Source organism: Puma concolor, chromosome D1 (genome assembly GCF_028749965.1).
Source record: "Puma concolor isolate L17-30 chromosome D1, mPumCon1.1.hap2, whole genome shotgun sequence".
NCBI lineage: Eukaryota > Metazoa > Chordata > Mammalia > Carnivora > Felidae > Puma > Puma concolor.
The window spans coordinates 32532857-32556388 of record NC_141676.1 but is presented as its reverse complement, the minus strand read 5'-3'; the positions used below and the strand labels follow the sequence as shown (position 1 = coordinate 32556388).

Sequence of the window (23532 nt, the reverse complement as noted above, 5' to 3'; positions counted from 1 at the left end):
CATCAAGATTCTCTCCTCCTTGTATTCTGCTCCTTTCTAATTATGTGCTTCTTCTGCTGTCCCTGGACATAAGCACCTGTGCTCCTTTGGTGCCTGTGACAGAAAACTGCTGGCCATGTCATGCCACTTTTGCTTTTGTAACAAGTCAAACCTATTCTAGGGCTTTTTGATCTCTCTGTCTTTCCATTCTCCAGTCCTCTACCTTCCCATTCTTTTAAGTGCTTTTTCACTTTTCTCCCCTTTCTGTCTTGCTCCTGATTTAAAATTCTCAGAAAAGGCTCTGGTTGGCCCAACATGTCAGGTGGCTACTTTTGAGCCAATCATTTGTAGACAGGATGGGTTACATTTAAAGAGTGGATCTGTGGGGTGTCTGGCTGGCTCAGTTGGTTAAGTGTCCCACTCTTGATTTTGGCTCAGGCCATAATCTCACGGTTCATGAGATAGAGCCCTGCATCAGGATTCTCTCTCTCTTCTCTCTGTGCCTCTTCTCCACTCATTAATTCTCCCTCCATCCCTCTCTCTCTCTCTCTCTCTCTCTCTCTCTCTCCTCTCTCTCAAAATAAATAAATAAACTTAAAAAAAAAGGTGGAAATGTATGTGGCAGAGGGAAGCTCATTGGTAGGGCCATGAGCTGAGTGCCTTGTGTCACTCTACCCCATTTTCCCTGGGAAGATCTGAGACTAGGGCCAAAAGCAGCCCTAGTAGAGTCCTCCCTGAATTCAAAAAAATAAAAGGTGGATTTGGGGAATTTCACTTGTACCTCTTATTCCCCAAGATGTTGATTATCATAGAAAGAAGTTGGGCAGACCACCCAAAAGGTGCTTTCCCTACAATAAGGTATAATGTCTTGTGCAGTAATATGATGTAGGTGGGATCAGAGTTTAATTCACATTAATTCTGCTCTTAAGGTGCGTGGCATGGAGGTAGTGACCATAAAATAAAGACCTTCTGGGGGGTTGGTTTTTGGTTTGGGTCTTTAAGAGGATGTGGCACAGCAATCCCTGAGTCTAAAATGCTTAAAAGCTATAACAGAGTAAATAAAAATTAATAGCATGCAAGCAAATCACCTAAGTACTTGCAATTCTGAAAAGAATTCTCTGGGGGAAATGTATCCTATAAATCTCATAAAAATAAATGAAAAATAATGTTAGTTATCATGAGCTAAGTGGGAGAGTATATTGTATACCCAGGAGAGAATATCCTTTTTTCTTCCTCCTAGCTCTGTTATAGAAAGTGTTAAGACATTTTACCACCCTGGCTCTTGATTTGAAAATGATCCATGAGCCATGAAATATTAGTGGGAGTGAGTATATTGGTACTATGACCATTCTGGGATATTAAAATGCCATTGACATCCATAACTACCAATGTATAAAAATAACAAATGCTAATGAAATGACCCAAGTGCTGAGAGCATGCAGTTTGGCCCTTGTCAATGTTTCCTTCATGAAATATAGGCCACTCTGCTTCCCTTGCTTATGTCAGACTGTCCAGGAGAATATGCACTTCATTATTCCTCTGCTATCCATCAAAACTTCTGTGCCCAAAGAGTATTAGGGGGAAATAGTGCCTTCTCTTTTCCCCTTTTTTGCAACCAAAGTGCTTATTGAATAATGGAGTTAATATTTTAGACTGAGGAAGTGTTTCCCTGGGCACAAGTAGTCTGATTATATGTTTGGAATTATCAACAAATATTATTCATTATGGATTACATGTTTGTGCCTTCCCCCCCATTCATACATTGAAGTCCTAATCCCCAGTGAGATAATATTAGGATATGGGACTTTCTGGAAGGTAGTTAAGTTTAGATAAGGTTACAAGGGTGGAGCTCCCATAACAAGATTAGTGTCCTTATAAAAAGAGATAGAGACAAGCGCTTGGTGGCCATATAAGGGTATAGCGGGCTCTACAAGCCAGGAAGCAGGCTCCCACCAGATATCATGTCTGCCAGTGACCTGATCTTGGACTTTCCAGCCTCCATAAGTGTGAGAAATAGAGATGTCTGTTGTTTAAGCCACCAGTCTATGGTATTTTTGTTATAGCAGTTCAAACGAAGACACTATTCTTCCCTGACAAAGCCTCAATGATATATTTTGTAATAAGATGCAAGTTTGGTATTTATCTAATAAAAGCATGTGACTATAGTTGAGAGCCATGCACTGAGGGCTATATATACATACATATATATATGTGTGTATATATACATATATGTATATATACACACATATATATGTATTTGAAATATATATACATATATGTATATATACACACATATATATATGTATATATATTTCAAATTTTGGAAAACTATTGATCAGAGTGGTAAAAAAATGATATTATTTGGGTTGTTTATCAAGTATCTATTGAATGCCTACTGTATACAGAGCATTGCTTTAGACACTAAGCATTGTTTAGATACTAAAGAATTATGAGCTATTGTTCTCATATAGAAGATGAGACAGGTAGAATAATGATATGAAAATGCTTAAGGAGGAATATACCAGTGTCTGATAACTATCACCTAAGAACTAACTGAATATAAAACACCAAGAAAAAACAATGTTAAGGTGCTCAACACTTCAACAGATTTATGAGCAAAAATAATGAACAGACAATTCACAAAAGTGAAAATATTGCTCATATACAAAGATGGGAGGATGTTCATTTTTACCAGTAATCTAGGAAATGCAAATCCAACCAACAACACTGAGTCCCCCGTATCAACTTGGCGACTTCTTTTGCTTTGTAAAGAAGACGATACTCCTCCATGCAGGCAAGGTTGCACAACCCATTGAGGAGTTACTTGGCAAGCTGTCACAAACATCTTCAAACATTCACACCCTTTGACTCTGATAATTCCAATTCTGGGAACCTCTCTCCTAAAGAAATAGGTAATTCTAACAACAAAAAAGCTTTCTGCGGTGAACAGCAGTAACTTTTTTAATGGTAAAAAGTTGAAAACAACATAAATTCCTGAATTGGGAGAGTGATTAAGTAAATTATTGTAAATCTACTTAAGAGCAACATTTATTGACTGCTTACACTGTGCCAGACTCTGCCTTTAATTTTCATAAAAACTTCATTATTATTCCAATTTTACAGATAGGAAACTGAGGCTTTTAAAAATTTTCTTTAATGTTTATTTATTTTTGAGAGAGAGACAGCCATGAGTGAGGAAGGGGCAGAAAGAGGGAGACACAGAATCCAAAGCAGGCTCCAGGCTCTGAGCTGTCAGCACAGAGCCCAATGCAAGGCTCGAACTCACGGACCATGAGATCATGACCTGAGCCGAAGTCGGATACTCAACCGATTGAACCACCCAGGAGCCCCAGGAAACTGAGGCTTACAGAGGACAAATAAGTTGCTCAAGGTCACCCAAGTAGCATGTGGCCAGGCAGGGATTCAAATCTAGGTAGCCTTAGACTGATGAGATAATTTATAGGTGTGTAATAAGTTCATATAGCATACATAATACATGAAAAGTACTTAGGAAAATACTAAATTAAAACAGCCGATACAAAGTGAGACCACTATATGATTCAAAACTATGTTCGAAACCAAGCATACACACACACACACACACACACACACACACACACACACACACACACATGTGTATATAGGTATAGATTCTAAATTTTGCTGGTTTTCAAGGTCTTCCTTTTGATTCTACATCATTCAAATATTTCCCACTACTTCATGAAATGATTCTTTCTTTACCATCTAGGTTATTTTTCTGCCCCTCTTTCTGCTTACATACATCATATAATTTATAAATGACTTCTCATCTTTTCTTAGGCTATCCCCTGCTCTCACTCCTCTGTAGGTATATTTCAAAGCCCCATGTCAGTTCTACCTCCTCCAAGATCTCAGATTGCTCCAGCTCATGCTGACCACTCAGTCCTCAGACATCCCTTGCACAGATAGATGACCTGTCACAATTTTCCACTGTATCCCACACTCTCTCACTTACTCATTACTTCATGTGTATGTGTGTGTTCTTCAGACTGGCCTGCCTGATTCTTGAGGATAGAAGTTACTTTACATGTCTCTTTATCTCTCCAGCAGCTCTTACCAGAGGACTGAGCACAAAGAAGGCCCTAAACTCACATGTTCATTGAAACAAGTTTTTAAGTTCTAAAATCCTTAGTAAAGGCTTATTGTTACTGTATTTGTTGCTTTTGCTTTAAAATAGAGAAAACTGGGGGCACCTGGGTGGCTCAGTTAAGTGTCTGACTTAAGCTCAGGTCATGATCTCACGGTGTCTGAGTTCGAGCCCTGCATTGGCTCTGTGCTGACAGCTCAGAGCCTGGAGCTTGCTACAGGTTCTGTGTCTTCCTATCTCTCTGCTTCTCCCCTGCTTGCACTCTGTCTCTCTCTCTCTTCCAAAAATAAATCAACACTAAAAAAATAAATTAAAAAAAAAATAAAATAGAGAAAATTTTGGGGGCACCTAGGTGGCTCAGTTGGGTAAGCGTCTGACTTTTGATTTCTGCTCAGGTCGTGATCTCATGGTTCATGGGTTCAAACCCATGTTGGGCTCAGCGCTGACAGCATGGAGCCTGCTTGGGTTTCTTCTTCTCCCTCTCTCTGCTCCTCCCCTACTTGTGCTTTCTCTCTAAATAAACAAACAAACAAACAAACAAACATTTAAAATAGAGAACATTTTTAACAGGGCTTTATATCAAACACTAAGAAGTCTGATAGAGGAGTCAGACTTCAACACTTAAAATAATAATAGAATATTCAAATTGGAAAAGATCTTTGGGGTCATGTAATTCAACTCCATATTTTTCCAGTAAGGAAAACGAGACCCAGCAAAATGCAATACTTGGCCCAAGTTCTATAGGAGTAGAAGTAGAACTAGAATCCAGGGCTCACACTTCCCAGGTGGGAGCCGAGATGAACCAAATGATACCGCACAATTCCCAACCACATTTAGATAACTCCTCCTCTCCCCTTGGGCTCCATTCTACACTTGCCCCATTTTCTGTTTTTGTTTTTGCTTTTCCCTAGTCAAAAACATGAACCTCAAAGCCAAATCGCCCTCAGAATGCAAAGGTCCTGAAATAACCTCCTTCCCTGCTAAGGACAAGAAGAGAGAGTTTATTGAACATCTTTCTCTTTCCTGGTTCTTTTGGCCTTCCTGGTTTTCTGCACACTCTGGCACAGTCTTCCCTGCGTGTCTGTGGAGAGACAACCTCTGCCAGATTCTGCATTCAAAAGTTTTAGGCTTTATTAGAAAGAGCTGTAACATTTTGACCACAGTACATCAAGCCCTCTGACACGCAACCACATGGCCAACTAAGCGCCTTTGAACCCATAATTTGACACTTGTTTTTATTTTTAAAAATTCATTAATCTTCATTAGGCATCGTACTCTCCATCCAGGTCAGCACTGGCATTTCCTGATCCCACCGTCTTTATAGGGAAAAATCTTTTTCTCTGATGACTTGGGTGAGTGAGTATACACACTCACAAGAGCATGGTTCTTAAATGATGTTTATTATGTAACATATGGTGGAAAATTGAAAAGGCCTGCAGCAGTCACTAAGGTGTGCTAGCTAGCAGTCCCTCCCTGATAGCGACTCCTGGTGGTCCACCCTGGCCAGAGCGGTGGCCCTGGAGGCTCATGTTGCCTCTAGCTCAGGAAAGTATGCTCTGAGAAATGATTGAATGTGACTTTTCATGCTTCCCTGAAGCCTGCTAATGGAACCTCGCACGATGATGCAGAAGGCAGCTTGCATTGCAACACCCTGTAATCTGGCTGGAATTAAATGAGCTTAAATAACAAATGCTCAGATCGTGGTTACTAATTAAGAGTGATGCCAGAATGCCTATAAGTTTTACATATGTTCCTCATTTGGCTGAAATTTGACAATGAGTAATGCATCACAGACTTGGTCACCTGACCTCTAGGCAGCCGTGCTAGTTGGCTGAGAGCTAAGATCCTAGTGTAAACCCTGGGGCTGTGAGTCAGACTGTGCCCTAAAGACCACTGCATTAACCAGAGTGGCCAGTCAGGGCATGTTGTATGTGTTGGGGGGTGGGAGGAGCGGGGTGGACAGAGGGAGCTTTGCCTTGCAATGAGATGAGAATAAATGCCAAAGCCAGGTAGCAGGAGGGACATAAATAATTAATAGAGGCCTCCATCACCTAGCAACTAAATATACTTACGTGTGTCTTACTTATATTTTGTACCTAGGAAACAAGGGAAGACTGAATCCAAAGAGAAAATCAGGTACTATGTTGCCACCCCTCTCCACTGACCTTCTTAGAAGATGTTCCTTGCATCATGACTATAAAATATACAGCTTCTAGTGCAGGACCTGCCTCTCAGCATAGCCAAAATTCATTACTGGTAAGATGCAGTCCCTTTACCAACTTTTCAAGTTCTCCCCCTTGAGCTTTCCTCGTCATTGGTCTTTCCATGTCCTAAACCTTAGCTCTGCTCCCTGGGACATGCTGATTTTATACATACAACAGATTTCTCTTATCTGGTTTTGAACTTTATTCTGGATATACCTCAGCACATGATCAACACTGGGACATGATCTAGTCTAATGAGACTCACCCCGTTTTTGCTAGTTCTGGAATCACAACAGTCCCTCACCCCCAACTTCCCTTTAATTGTATCCCTAATATTAAGGCAATGTTTTGATTTCAATTAGTCATTTTTTTCTATAAGGAAAAGAAAAATAGTTCTTATACCTATGTCTCTATCTTACTCTCAGCCTGCTTCTCACATCTGTATAACCTGCCTGGTCACATAGGACCCTTCCCCTGGGAGGACTTTTCAGAGATTCTATCCTCACAGTTTGGTGGCAAAGAGCATAGGCTTTACATCAGACAAACCTATGTTCTAATTTTGGGCTTTTCCCACTGTGACAGATGACTTTTTCTGAGTCTCAGTTTCTCCTCTATAAAGGGTAGATAATAATACCTGCTGCACAAAGTTATTGTGAAGATTAAGGGAAATAATGTACCCACCACATTTAGCACAGAACTTGTGCAAACAGGCAGTCAAAAATAGTAACTAATAATATTATTAACATTCTTCTCTTTCTCTGGTTACTTTCTGTGTGACCTGAATTTTTGGTGTGAGTCAACAGTATTGGGTGGTAGGGAACAGAGATGAATGCTCCAATTTAGTAGATTGTTGAATACTCTAAAACTTCTTCAGGACTATACAGGAATTGGGCCATGGTTATAGTCATCCAAAATTCAGACCGCTGATAAAAAATTTAATCAGACAGACTTCTTTTCTCACCTTGGACCAGCTTGCCCAGAATCTCTCCTATATTACCAGAATAAGGAGATTGTGACAAATTTGACAAAAAGTAAACACTGCTTTTGGTTTGGGGACTTGGGAATTCCAACACCAAACAACAACTCAAGTTACTGTAGAGTATGTAAGACAGATGTGAAGGTCCAACAATATAATTTCCCTCTGTGCTAAAGCTGGTGAACCGTAGAAGACAGCTTTAACTAAAGAGAAAAATCTACCGAGGTCTCCTGCCGGGAGCTGTTATATGAATGGAGTGAGTTTTAATTTTAGTCTGCAGATATGAGCTCTGTAACACAGCACCACTGTCACCAGCAGCCCTGGCTTTGTCAGAATGGCTCTACCTCTTTGTAACCCTAGCAGCTTGGCAGCAGAGTCTCGCGTTTCAATGTATTAAATATTTACCAACAACCTATTGGCCATATGTCATTGGAGCATGTGTGGTGACAGACTCACTACTCGGCACCTTTTCAAGTGGATTCTGTAGGATCTGCAGGGTTCTGTAGGCTCATAGATCCTTTTTAATAACCAAGTCTTTTATTCTTTTTTGTCCCCCTGTTCACTAAGCTGGTATCAATATCATATGCAGGTTCTGAGGGAGTGAACTCGTTCAGTCATTCCTCCTTCTATATTCTTTCTTCTTGGGGCATCATGAAGGGTATCAGTATTCCCTATTCATTGCTTGTTTGTCTGACGGTACTTGTTTTAGCTATTGTACAGGTGCAGCAGCGTTTTCCTTTAGAAAATGAAATTGTTCTGAGAGTTGAATTCTGCTTACTTTGCTTATTTGCCAATGAGTTCTGATTCATTTTATGCTGTGTAAAGGAAAACTCACCTGAACTCATGAACTTTGGATTTAAACTTGTTGGGGTTTCAAATTGAAAGCCATTCCATAGATAACATGTAGCAGTCAGTTTGTGACATAAACATCACTTGAGAAATGTTTTGAAATAAATTGTATATCTGATTGGAATTAACTAATCCTATCAGGAATCAGATATTTTCCATTTTAATACCCCAGATCCACTCAACAGGCATTTTTTGAGTGCCTATTATATTTTTCCCTCTTTGATAGGCATAAGAGCTAAAAAGATCAATAAGATAGTTTTCTGCCGTTTTCTACATGGAGGGTCATGGGACTGGTTCATTGAGTTTTTTGAAAATGGTAGCTTTCTTCCCCTATACCTTTGGTTATATGAAATGACAACTTTTATTTCTAGAGAAACTTACTTAAAGAAACACACTTTTCAGAGTTCATAAATTCATAGCTTTGTCAGTTATTTAGGGCCAATGTGACTTTAACTCTCCCACTATCTCTACAATCTATAATTTTTGAAGATTTACAATAATGGATCTACATTTGAGTTTTTCTCTTATGTTTGTATATGAGATATTACCACTGACTTTTGATTCTGCAAGGCACCTGGATATTGTGTCATTTTCCATGGGGTGAGGGAAAAATGATCTGAATTTAAACTTATTAAAGATGTTTGTGTTTAGTACTACTCAGTTGATGCTTTTACATGTATTGTGTGAAATGAAGACATGTCATTAGTCCAGAGTTTCAATTCATTCTGAATTTGAGCACAAAAAGCAAGGAAAGCCCTTGAGAGTTAAGTCTGGACCAGATTTCAGCCATGACTCAATATCTACTTTCCTCACAGTTCAGTGCCATATGCATGTGTGTATGTATATATATATTTATATTGCTAAGTAATCATGTTTTAAGAATATAAAAATCTTGATTATGTAAGTGATAATAGATGACAATAGATGAAGTGAGAAAAATGACTTATTGGCTACAGCCAGTCACAGTTATTTAATACTTTAATGTATCAGCAGGTAGTACACATAGTAGGAGGCACTGGTTTTGTTCTACCAGCCTAGAACAGGCAAAGGTAGAAAACAATACATGTTTCAATATTAATAAAAAAGGTATATACTGGTTGTATTATATGTGGCAATTTATGTTACAATTGGTTTCAGTTTACTGTATGATCTATATGCCTAATCTTTAAATGCTTAAGAAATGAGGTGTTATGGTTATTGCATGAGTAATGTCAGTGGAGAGAGCTCAGACTTGAGAATTGAGTGCTAAAGTTGCTATTCCTGATTTTACTACCTAACTTTAAAGGCTTTCACATGCTCAGTCTCATAATGTGTTATGATCAAGATTAAGGAATTGTCCAGATTTTGGTGATTTCAAAACAACTGGTCCATCACAACTAATAACACTAGAAGCTGATATTTGTGTTGTGTTTACTTAGTGCCCAACACTTTTTAAGTGTTCTCCATGTATGTATTTACTCATAGCACCCCTAGGTAGGTACTGTTATGTCTCCATTCTTTCGTTGAGGAAACTGAAGCATGGATGCAATGACTTAATTGCGTACAGATTTTAGGCTTGTATAGGGAGAAGTTAGTGATTCCAGTTCCTTACTTTGTTAACTTGACTATCTTAGGCATATATCACTGCTTCATTAATCTGGTTAATTCAACAATATTTACCTAGAACTTAAACTCGGTGGGGCATGTTGCTATTGGGTGACAGCAGGCACAGGATCTATGACCCAGGAGATTGTAGTCCAGTGAAGAGAAAGATGAGGAAGAAGATAATCACACTTTAGGGATATGATGGGGTGCTAAGGAGCACACCACAGGAGCATATAACCTTGGTACTAGCCGTGCAAAATGTGGTGTATGTGCGTGCACACCCATGTGTACCTGGGAAGTAAGAATGTGGTAAAGGTTGAAAAGAGGAAAAGTAGGCAGCAAGAACACTCCAGGCTGAAGAAACAATATTGTAAATCTATCTCTGAGGAAATGAAATGTATTCATTTTGGTTAGAGCATATTGGATGGTCAAGGATAAAGTGAGTAACTGAGAGATGAAATGAAACTGGAGAAGTCTGCAACAGCCAAATCATAAAGGTCTTTATTTTAAACCATGTTAAGTAATTTAGATTTTATCTTAAAGGCAACCTCTATCCCCTTGTACCATGTCTATGTTATTCATCATTAATCAACTGTGACAATGAGCTTCAGAATCCTTCTCAACACAGCCGTCTGGGTAGCCAGTAAGAATGAATAGGAATTGGCAATGAAATTGAATTTATAAATGTTATTGGTCTCAGTGCAGTTCTAGAAACATTCGTTTCATCCTTATTTTACAGATGAGGAAACTGAGGTTCACTGAATGAAAAAAACTTTACATATCTTCCATTTAGACTTGAGTCAAGAAAAGTGTGCCCCTGCTTATTCTCCCAAGATGACAACTCCAAGTTCTTGACTCTATCTGTCCTAATCAGGGGTCAAGCTCCATAGCTCCAGCCTTCTGGGAAATGCCAAGTCAGACTCTGTTCTGGTGTCTGTCCATTGCAGATTTGAACACACTTTTTTTTTTTTTTTTTTTTTTTATACATCAGCTAATGGTCAGGCTGTTTTCCTTTTCAGTTTCTAGATGCGAAAGTGTTTTCTATACTTTCCCCTGTTTCAGATAAGAGATCTTGTCTTCAACTGAGATGAGATCACTAAGGAGCTAAGTTTGTTCATAACCCTGGGTGTGGAAGGTGACATAACGCGCCTCTTTTATAACTTCTCCTCCTTTTCCTTTACACACAGCAGCTGATTTTGCTCCCCCTCTTGGTCAATAGGACTTGAATGCCTCTAAAGAGCTTCAAAACACAAAAAGTTTATCTTCAGGAATGGGGGTAAGGGCACTTCCATGCCTCAATGTCATGTACTCTTCCATAAATGAAAAGAGCACAATCTGGAACTTTTGTTGGTAAAATTTGTAAAAATAAAATCAAGTCAAATTTACACAGATGAAGAAATTAAGGCTTGATGTTGAACCAATTTCCCAGAGTCACAGAGCTAGGAAGTACACAATCAGGGTTTATTTGTTTGTCCTAGTGATTCCACACCCTATGTTCCAGCTCTTGTACCAGGTGGCTGCTAGAATACAACTGTTATCTCAGAGGAATGAGATGCCATGTTCAGTCATGATTCTTATGGTATTATGGGAGACAGCATGGATATGGCCAGGCTGGCTTGAATTTGAATCCCAGCCTTGCTATTTATAAGCAGCAGTATGACCTCAGGCAAGTTGCTTAACCTCCCAAACCCAATTTCCTTACCTGTATAATGTGAATCATGCTTATCTGGCTGGCTTGTTGGGACAGTTGCATTAGATCAATGTTTTTCAAATTTGAGGGTTCACAGAATCACTTGGAAAATTTGTTAACACATAGACTATCCCAGAGTTTTTGCTATGGCAAGTCAGGAATGGGGGCTGATAATTTATATTTCTTACAAGTTCCCAGGAGGTGCTCATACTGCTGGTCCAGGGATGGCACTTTGAGAATGTTTGTATTGGATAAGATATATAAAGTTCTTTGTTTAGTGAGTACCTCGCTCAGTGTAAGTCATGCCTTTCCCCTCCATAAGAGAAAACAAAAGTTTTGAGGGAATGGGAAGAGGAACCAGTACATTTTGATCCGGAGAGAAAAGCAAGGGAACGTACTCAATTTTACTTAAGATGCTGTCACTGAAAGCAAACCCTAAGGGGAAATTATAGGAACAATACACCCTGAAAGAAAGATGCCTTCTGGAAATGCCCAGAAAAGTGGATGCGTCACAGGAGTAGAAAGGGAAGAAGATCAAAATCAAAACTTAGCAACTACATCTGTGGCCAAAGGCAGACCTGGCTGTTTCCAGGTGGTTTCCTAGGCAATTGCCTTATTAACCTTCTGTGAACACTGACCATGGACAGTCTTAATACACCTTCCAGTTTGTATAGTACAACTATATACTTAGCTCCCTTGTTCATCTCAAAAAACCTGCACAGCATGGACTGGTGTTCCCATTTCATGGATTTGTAATCAGAGGCCCACAGAGGTTAAGATATAAGATATGAGATACTTATATCTCTTTTCAAAGTGTTATGTCCAGTCTGTGGGCAAAGAAACTAGCCCCAAGAACAAACGCTGATGTGTTCTAACATCATTAGAACATGGTTCTAATCCCACGCATCTTTTGTACCTTGAGGTGATAAGAAGGCTTGAGTTGATCCTTTTACTACCTGGCCTGAGCACTGGGCATCCCTTATTTGCAGAAGCTTCTGCCTAGGCAGAGCCTACACTGACAGCCTGGGCACCTCCCATAGCAGCACTGGGATTTTCCGGGATCTGGTCGGCCTGCTTCTTGCCTTTTCAAAACACTCACTCTTTGAAGATGTACATGCAGCTTTCTCTTTGCATTATTTAAGAGATCGTTTCCAGTAAGGGAAACAGTTGAATTCTAAGTCTCCCTGTGATGCTGGTTTTAGGATTTTCTAACTTAAAAATAAAATTGCTTTCTCTTCCTTCACTCATTTATTTGCTGAAATGCCGGTAAATGCTACCAGTGCTTTTCCCATACTGAAGCCACTGCTGTGAACACACGGGGGACTCCTCTTCCATGGTGGCCAGATTTTTTGTATAGCATCTCCTGTGAGAAAATACCAGCTCTAGGCTGGTCTGTGATCATTTGTACCACAAACAATATTGGCCTTGTAAATGATAGATTGATTGATGGATTGTCTGGTTCTTGTATTCCTTCAGCATTGACTATACGGATGAGTAAGAAGCCATCTCCAAGCCTAGGAAAGTATAGTCTTCATGGAGCAGATCTGGTATCCTTTATGGATCTTGCATAAAATTTCAAAGAGGAGCCCTTTTCTGTCAGCCTCATAGTGTCAGAAACTGCACCAGTAGATATTAGTCTTTTCAGGAAAATAAATAAGTTTTCTACCAGTTCAAGAGCCCTTCCTAATTTCTGCAGGCTCCCTGTATTGTCATTTTCTTTCCTCCTCAGACTTTTATGACTTCAGTAGCTATTTCTTTTTCTTTCTTTTGTTTTTCTTCAGAAACTTGTCACCTTCTCTGATACTGTATCAGAGTAGTTGCAGTTTGTTGTAGTCTCAAGATGCCCTCTATCTATGCTGCCTCCGGTACAGCTGGGAAAACCACAGATACCCTTTCCTTATGTTTTCTTATTATGTGGATCATGCTTCACTAGCTCAGTCCCCTTGCCTCTCACTTACTCCTTCCCCGGGTAGAGGAGAGACTTCACCCAATGGCTGTGTTTGAATAATTCAGTCCCTTTCTCTCCTTCTGGGGGAATCCACTTGCTTGCAGAGAGCATGCATTTAATGAAAAAGGTCGTGTTAACTACATGCAGAAGGCCACAGATTTCTACTATCCCTGATTTTATAGATGTTTGCTAATTTTGGAGTTTAATATAAATATAAAGAAGCTCACTCACCAAGAGACACAAGCTATATTCTCCCAAATCAGCTCTATTATAAGCTGATTATAAAGATGATATTTTCAATTATATTTATAAGGATTCAGTTATAAGGATGATATTTTAGTGCCTGTCTGCTTTATTATTATTATTTCTCAATGTGTTCAGAACTTGGATGAGGAAGAGTTAAGGTATTATTTATTAGACTCTTTCAAGGTGCAACCAATGAAAAACCCCCTAGGCCTTTACATTTAAAGTGCTTGTTGCTATTTTATATGAGAAAGTCACATATTATTTATTCAACAGATATGTTGATTGTCATATCTGTGCCCAGCATTACACCTGGTCCTATGGATACAAAGATAAGTTTCCTTTCCTCAAAGAGTTTATGATTCAGTAGGAAAGACCCCATGAAAAGAAGAATTGCCTTGCACTGTGATGTTTGCTATAAGAATAAAATGTGTACAAAGTATGAAGGAAACTTAAAAACAAAAACAAAACAAACATGTCATGATAGAAACAGCAAGGCCGGGAATTTACATACACTGCAAACATTTGTAGAAATCCTAGAATCAAGGTTTCCACACTATAATTTTCCTTTTCCCAACTCATAATCTAATATTCTTCTGCCCTTTTCTTTTTATAACATGACAAATAAGATGTTGGGCTCAGCATTCTCAGCTTTGTAATTAGGCATACTTAGGTTCCAATCCTGGCTCTGTGTCTTTGCTTATAGGCTTTGGGTGTTTTTACTTGGTCTTTAACTTAGTTTTGTTCTCTGGAAAATAGGAATTAAATAGTACCCATCTCTTAGGATGCCTATGTGGAATAAATCTAATAATCCATATCAATGCTTAGCTTGATACCTAGTACAGAGTTAAGTACTCATTAAATATTAATATTAACTTTTGTTATTATCATTTACTGTTCATTCAACATCAGTTCAAGAAATCTTTATTGAGCACATCTTATATGGCAAGCACAGTTTTAGGATCTGGAGGTCCTTAGAGAATATAGTAGATTAAATGAATATAATGGATTCTTTTTTCTCCTTCAAGCCTCTAAATGTTTCCAGTCTCAAGCTCGAGGTGACCTTTATCTCTTTTTAAAGATCTTCATTCTGAAGGTTTGTAGGTAAGTTTAGGCAGAACAGGAGGTGTGAACTTGGAAGTTAGTGAAATAGATTCTAGTCATGAGTGGATAATTTTCATTTGGGGGGTACTTCAGTCTGGGAAAATTTCATCTTCGTATAGTCTTTGATTCTTTGAGGTATAAATCATGTAACGATATTTTTCAAATAATAAGTCAAGACCAATCATCTGACATTGATGGAGACCAAAAACATCTGCATCCACACACCTTACTGTTCTACATTCACATGACTTTTTCCTTCCATTGTCTTCTCCAACGTGATTTTACTCCTCCAGAAAACTTTTGCCCAAGAAGTTAAAAGTTCTGAAGAATTATTTCTCTTTCTTCTAGAAACTTCCCTAAAACACATTTAAAACTGCTCAGTTTTCAATAAATACCATGAAATAATTATTTACTCTCCTTGACTCTTTGATACCCTTGCCTTAAAATCCTAACTTTTCTATGTCCACTAATCTGAAAGTATTGCGGCACAAACCTTAATCAAATCAAAAGACCCACTTTACACCAGACCTCCAAACCTCATAAATATCTTAGCTTTGTCCTTCTTCCTTGAGACATTATTTCATCTTTGTTGAGGCAGTGATTTCTCGTAAACTCAGTTTTGCTTGATCAATAGGTTATTTTGGGGGATAGTTTAACAATTATATGTAATATTTAAAATTTGGCTTTTTTGTGACTTTATCTTCACTTCTAACTGTATTACTCCGGGAAAATCTCTGAAGTTTTGTCACACTGGATTTCCTAAAGAGAGAAAATAACAATGGAATGAATTTTTAGAGTTGCTGTGAAGATTAAATGAAATAAGCCATGCAAAGTTCATTCAGATCTGAGCTATGGATAACAGTAAATGATAGCAAGAAAATGAAACGTCATGATTTGTGAGTTGTTGGCCTTTGCACTCCTTCTTGGGATTTGGTAGCTTGGTTATAAGAGCAGACTTTATAATATGGCTACAAGATCTCATGAACACATTGCACTTTGGGGTATACTGCTTGATTCTCTAAGTGGAAACAAAACACTGGCAGAGTTAAAACATTCCTTACAGTCTTTTCCAAGCATTTCCCAGCTCAGCAAATTTGGCCAGACTGGCAAAATCTTAAGGAAATAAATTTTCAGGAGAAATAAGCAGAGGAACCATTTTGACATGATAAAGCTGTTCACGCTGGTAGTGGAATGGATTGCCAATTGGCTTCATTTAACTTAACTCTTGGTCTCAGACAGACAGGCTCCGAGGGTTGGGGGTGGGATCACTCAGCAGCCTGGGAGCAGACTCTGTGACTTGATGAGAACACACATTTGCAGCCTTGGACAGAAAAAAAATGTGGCTTTAACTGAGACACATCACCAGTTTTGGAGACTTTGCTTCCAGTTCTGAAGAGGAGAAATACATTAGCCAATAACAGTGTTGACTCTTTTTATTGTTCAGAATTTGATTGGGATTTCCATAAGTCTTCAATTAAGTGGACTCTCTCATTCTATATTGGTTTATTGACTATTTAATGGATTAATTTATTATTCAACATATATTTATTAAGCACCAACTCTATATGAAGCATGTTGTACCTCAACATTCATCTAGTTAATTAGGATAAGTAAATAAAATTATCAAAATTTGTTGTGTTAAATGTCATGGAATTTCCTTCACAGATGGACCTGGAGGGAGGGAACCAACTAGCTAGCCTGAGAACAAAGACCTTAGTGACATAGTTTTCATTTATTTGATTTTCATTTATTCTGACCCAACAAAATGAGACAAGTAAGATAATCATAACATTTCAAAACTGTGCCAAACCAGACCAGATGAGGATAATTATTAATGTGCTGCTGAACTGCATTTAACTGGTCTGTTATTGCATGTTGTCAAATAGGCTGCAGCCAAAACAGAGTCCTAAAGTACAATACTAGCATGTGACAAAGACCTGATTATGGCAAAGTGAGGTCTACTGCATTTTCTTGTTGAAATTATAAATACCTCAATAGTGTAGGACATGTCTATACTGTGGAATATAGTTAGATTTCAGGATACTTGATTTGGTTATTGCCTGACTACCAAATTGCAGAACATTTTGCCTGGTGGAAAGGTCTATGTTGAGTAAGAGTTGAAAGGAGGCAGATAGGCTTAGTGTATGCAATCTTCATGCTAATAAATTTTACATAATCCTTTGTTACACTAAACCAGTTGTTTTAAGTATAACATTGCATATAGTCTTCTTTCAAGTGCTGTCAATGTGATCACAGAAAAGTTAATCAAAAATTTTTTCTAAGCCAATAAGAACTTAAGACAGGGACTTCTGAGCCTTGGAGATGGTCCCAGGAATGAAGAATATGGGTGAACAAGACATGGAAGGAGGGAAGGCCAAAATCAGGGTAAGCAATTGAAGCAGCTTCTGGGGCAGCTTAGAGGTAGGAGAATGTCCCTCAGAATTGTCCATCTGAGAGAAAGAGATGGATGCATGTATTTACCCAACAGCTGCTGTCTCCATTGGTCAAGTATTACCCCCAGAGTAATTCTCTGAATTACTAAGCTGCACTTCCAGCTGAATGGACTACTATTGCTTCAGAGAAGGCTTCTAGGCAGAGCTGAAGCCAAGGATGCTAGTAGAGAGAAGTGAGTCTCAGCTCTGTGGAAATTATCCACCACAGTTACAGCTGCGTGAAGGGCGGGCCAAGAGGATCTGAAGAGGGGCACCAAAGGTATCTCCTATAGGTACACGTGGCCTTCCTTTCCTCTTTAGACATCTTATTTACCTTCTTTCCCTCAGAGTGAGTGTCAAATCAAACCAGATCTTTTGAAAGAAATAATTTTCATTGGCCTTGCATAAATACCCCTGTATTCTCAGAAGTGGATGTGAAGATTCAAAGAAAAGAATTTCTGTTAAAATGCATTTCTAAAAGCATGTATAATTCAAAACGTCTGCATCAAGGAGCATTTTTATCACCTCAGCTTCTCTAAAAAAGGGCAGGGAAAAAGAAGAAGAAAGAGTTTGTCCATGTTGTGGAGGTAGGAAGTATATTTTTATCACTTATGTAATGGCTACAAAAGGAGCTTTGGAGTCCATCTTCATAATAATTTACCACACTGTCCAGTTTGCTTCATTTTCTCTGTAGGATGAGGGCCACAAACAAGCACTGGCCATAGCTGACTCCTCGCTTCTTCCCACTAAGGCCATCTGTATATACCTGGACATTTACTTCAGATCTGAAGAAACAGATAACCTCAACGTTTACTACAATGTCAGTAAGATCTCTTGTAGAAAAGAGGTGTTTTTTTTTTTTTTTCAGATAGAGTTCAATGCAAGCTACATTCTTGTGGGGCACTCTGGGATGTCAGAGGGGATGGAGGGCTTGGCTTGCCCAAAGGCAAAGGTCAAAGGCTTCTCTTACTCTTTTATTGGGATAAAAGCTTAAGTTGTCTGAAGTTCTTTTTTGCAAATAGTTTCAAAGACTGCAGAGCCTAGAAAAAAAATATTGCATCGCAAATAATGACAATTCTGACATACCCAAAGTCTTGTGAGGTCCTCTGATAGAATTATTCTAAGGCTGGTGGGAGAGGTGCTGCGACTCAGAGCTCAGGAGAGTGAAAATGGAGGATTTCCGAACATATGTCTTCTGTGGAGCTGCTTTGCTGTTATGACATCGGAAATGGTCTGTAGGGAGCAGAGAAGGAACCAGGGGCAGAGAAACCAACAGAATGATAAATGACCTCAGAGATGATGGATTTCATCCCAGCATTCCCTTGGACCCACAACTAGCAACAATCTCATGGAACCCCAAGCTGAAAGATGAAAACATTTCATCTTATCTTTTCCAGGATTGTTTTTTCCTCCCAGTGAACTAGATTGTAACCCTTAGGGCTAGGACCTTCAACATAGGCAAAACACAGAACCTGCCTAGCACACGATAGGTGCTCAATAAATATCTGTTGACAGATTGAATAGTATATTATGGTGTTGTATACAGAGAAGTAGACTTGGAGTAGGGAAAAAAAGTTCTTGCCTAAGCTGTGACTAATATCTATCCTCATTTTCAACTTGTTTATCTGCAAAATGAAACATTAAGCCCTTATAGTGAACAAACCTCAATACTACAAAGGATATAGTAAAGAAATTCAAATATAAGAAATAGTCTTTGTCTTCAAAAAAGATGATAATTTCTGAGAAGAGAAATTAAAAAAAAATTTAATGTTTATTTATTTTTGATAGACAGCACATGAGCAGGGAGGGGCAGAGAGAGGGAGACACAGAATCTGAAGCAGGCTCCAGGCTCTGAGCTGTAAGCACAGAGCCCGATGCGGGGCTCGAACTCACAGACTGCGAGATCATGACCTGAGCCGAAGTCGGACGCTCAACCGACTGAGCCACCCAGGCACCCCTGAGAAGAGAAATTTATGAATAGTACTGTGATCAAAAGCTCAGACATTGGAGTTAGTGTAACTTGAGTTCAAATCTCAGGTCCCCACTCATCAGTAAAATGGAGATATTAGCACATGCCTGCAAGTGTTGTTGGGAAGATAAAATAATGCATATGAAACACACAGCACTGGAACATAGTATTCAATACAATATGAGTTATTAGTGATTAGTTAATGATCAATAAGTGATTATAATAAAAGCCAGATACAGCTAGCATGTTAGCATATTCTTCTGGAGTGAGTGGAGAGGATGAGAAGCTTTATACTGACACTGTGAATGGAGTGACATAGGGTGTCTGCAAGAGTCTTTAAAGTCATTTTGGATTTGGCTCATAAAGCGTGAGAAAAGTTTCAGTGGAAAACAAGAGAGGAAAAAAAAATCTCCCTATGAGAAGAGGGGCAGTAACATGAATGCCAAAATAAGGGAAAGGCGTCATTTATATTATGAAGAGAGGGTTGGTGCTGTTAGAGATTCTATAGAAACTTCACAAGTAGCACTTACACTATAACAATTATCTCTTTTTTCAGGAACAAATGGATTATTATTGTTCTTAACTGTGTCTGCTACTATTAGTTGCTTACCTAATTCCACCATTCCCCTTCTTCCTTCTGCTTTACCTCTAGAACTGTTTTGGTGAAAAGTGTTAACATGTCCATTTAAAAATGTCCACCTCCTTTGATCCTTTGCAGCTAGACAAGTCTATATGACCCTGTTCCAGCCATTGGAATTCAAGCAAAATTCCAAGGCAAGTAATTATATTCCTGACCAAAAAAAAAAAAAAAAAAAAAGGAACATTTCATCCGGCAAGCAACTTTTGCCTTCACTTCTTCCCAGTCCTTTCCTGTTTATGTGCTGGATGTAGAAACAATGTCTGGAGGAAGAGCCATTTTGCACAATAAGGAAAAAGCCATACCCTGTGGATCAAGATGCCAGATGAGCTTGAATTTTTGACGAGGTCCTTGAAGAGTCACATGGGCATTATGCTACCTGCCTCCTACTTCGTATTACAAAAGAGAAACAAAGTCTTACTTGTCTAGAGGACTATAATCCTGTCTTTGTTACATGCAACTTAACACCATCTTAACTGATACATTCAAATAGACTGGTTGCTTGTCAGTATGATATGCTATAACCATACTAATGGATAGCATATATCATATCATGTTTTCCCACTTGAGGGTCCTTTGTTTAGGCTCTTTCAGTGTGTACGTTTCTTTAAACAGATTAAGGAAGACTTGGTTTCCTTGAATGCAAAATGTATGAGGCAAGTAAGTTAAAAGGAAGTTGTAATAAAATTTCACTATAGGAAGTGATTGATAGTCATTGAAAACCAAATCCAATATATGGGCCACCATTCTCATCCCACGAAAAGTTCTGAAAAGGGTTAAAAACACCCTTTACTTTGCTTGAGAGGTCTTTCTAGAGCGACTCAGCTGTAAGCTATAGACAAAACCTATGTGTGTATTTTCTACTGTTCCCCCAACCACTACTCAGGGAGCAATGCTGGCTAGTGAAGATTCTTACCTTCTCTTAGTGGGATGAATTAGAGAGAATGGCACTTGGAATCACCTTTGGTGGAAAGTAAAGGATTTGTGGAACTCCTTGATCTGTCTCAATCTCCTGGCTCATGTCAATGAACTTCAGGTTCCTGTCAATGGAAAAACAACAACAACAACAACAACAACAACAACAACAACAACAACAACAAAAACAAAAGACAGAGCACACTCCTCAAGTCCAAGCAGGTCCCAGAATAATAGGCTATGTTGGAAATTGGAGTTAGATCATTGACGAATACCAAATTAAAAAATTTGTTCCTCATTCTGTAGGACAGACCAGTTATTAGAGGCATTCTCAGAGTTTATTATTATTATTGTTGTTATTAATAACACTTGAGTGGTCACAGGCACTGTGCCATTGACTTTACATTGGTTATCTAAGTTAATTCACACTAAACTTTATGAAAGGCCACTATCATTAGCTCCCTCTTAATACATGAGACTATTGAGGCTTAGAGACATGAATGGCTTTCCCAAATTAACATTTCATCATGAAACACACTATCATCCTACTTGATTATTGCATAGTTTATTTTGGATAATCCTACATTTTTATTAACATACCTATTGTACATGAAAGAAGTTTCAGTTGGTAAATCAAGTTCTAGTGGTGAATTTTAAAGCTTTGCTGACAAATATTCAAGGTGTTTTCCCGAGTCTCACTCACTGCCCATTTGTTCAAAGATGATAACAACTTTTGCCTAGGTTCCTAATTGGGAGAAGGATACAGGAGGCACTGCTCCCCTTCCCAAATTCTTCTCTAGTCATTCATTTATTCTCTTATTAATTATTTATTGAACTCCTAGTATGTGCTAGATTAGTCTAAGAGGGGAAGCAGGGAGGCAAACTGGCAAGTGCAGTCAAATATCGAAGGTGCAAAGACAGAGGGAAATAAGGAAGGCATGGAAAGGAAATGGTCAACTGAACTAGAGAGAGGGCAGTCTGGATGACACAAGAGCCTAATCTCATTAGATGGATATAGATTTGAGATAATCTCTGCAAAGGAATTTCGATCTTAGTTCTTTAGGGATGCTCTCTGGTGATGCATCGATGGTGATGCTCCCCATATGTGGTTAAGTTTTCTCTCTTGGCTGCATGTGGTCACCTCCCTTTTCTAAATAGTAGAATAGAAAATTTTCAATAAGCAATAGAATATTCTTTGGGAAGCTATCTAGCGCCTCAAGAAAGTAATTCTTAAGTAATACTACTGAAAATACTTGAGTAATTCTCCTTATATTAAACATACACAATCTTACCAATATGCCTGAGAATCACTGATTGATAAAATGTTCACTGTTGTGTATTTATATAAACACTTAGTATGACATCACTTATTCATTAATGTCAAATTTGCTAAGCACCTATGTGCCACACCATGTGACACAATGCTGATAATACAGAGATTCTGGTGAATCCATGTCATTAAAGAGGTCACAGTTAACTGGGGAGACAACATATACAGACAATTATAATAACCTATGCTAGGTATTATAATAGAGGTATGTTTAGAATTCTGTGATTATTCCTATCTTGGAAAAATCAAGGAGTTTTTCCAGAAAAGGTGACATTTAGACTAGCCTTTGAAATATGAATAGGGGTTTTGGAGTTTGCTAGATAGAGCACTGTGAGTATGCTGAGGGTGGGAACATTATGCATGGATGCAAGAGCAAAACTGGGGAGGCAGGGAGGTTTGTGATAGTCTGGGAAGAAAGAGGTGTGGTTAAGAGGTAAAGAGCATGGCAAGCGATGAAAAACATGGACAGAAGGCAGAAGGGCAAGTTGAGGATTTATTTTGAACAATTTCAAATTCCCTTTCACCTCTGTTCCTTTCCCACAACTCCCTAAATCTTTAATGACCAAGATGTTTCTGCTTTCATAATTTCAGGAAACCAAGTGAAGGCAATTTATCAAAGCAAATCCACAACTGACAGCCCTCCCTAAAATTATTTGTTTTTAATGTCCTTTTCTTTTAGTAGCACCTTGGTCTTACTGGAATAGCTGACATTCTAACTGTGGAATACTTCAGCAGAACTCACTTTACAAAAGATTCCCACAGCACCAAGAAGGAAGTGTTCTACCTGTGTAGAGACCTATAATTTCAAGCTTTAATAATTTTAAAAGTACTTAACCATTGTTTTTCTGAATATTTGGCATGGATTTCCTTCTTCCAGGAGAGCTAAAATCCTGCCAACCTTGAACTTTCTAGCGATGCAGAAAAGGCCTTTGACAAAATCCAGCACCCTTTCTTAATAAAAACTCTTGAGAAAGTCGGGATAGAAGGAACATACTTAAAGATCATAAAAGCCATTTATGAAAAGCCCACAGCTAACATCATCCTCAACGGGGAAAAACTGAGAGCTTTTTCCCTGAGATCAGGAACACGACAGGGATGCCCACTCTCACCGCTGTTGTTTAACATAGTGCTGGAAGTTCTAGCATCAGCAATCAGACAACAAAAGGAAATCAAAGGCGTCAAAATTGGCAAAGATGAAGTCAAGCTTTCACTCTTTGCAGATGACATGATATTATACATGGAAAATCCGATAGACTCCACCAAAAGTCTGCTAGAACTGATACATGAATTCAGCAAAGTTGCAGGATACAAAATCAATGTACAGAAATCAGTTGCATTCTTATACACTAACAATGAAGCAACAGAAAGACAAATAAAGAAACTGATCCCATTCACAATTGCACCAAGAAGCATAAAATACCTAGGAATCAATCTAACCAAAGATGTAAAGGATCTGTATGCTGAAAACTATAGAAAGCTTATGAAGGTAATTGAAGAAGATTTAAAGAAATGGAAAGACATTCCCTGCTCATGGATTGGAAGAATA

General features: G+C 38.6%; 1 non-coding gene across 1 annotated transcript; it reads left to right on the top strand.

Annotated features, from left to right (window-relative positions):
- Window positions 1-602: 602 nt before the first annotated feature.
- LOC147576581 (Nuclear RNase P) lies at window positions 603-904 on the top strand. The gene has a single exon (XR_015241485.1).
- Window positions 905-23532: the final 22628 nt, after the last annotated feature.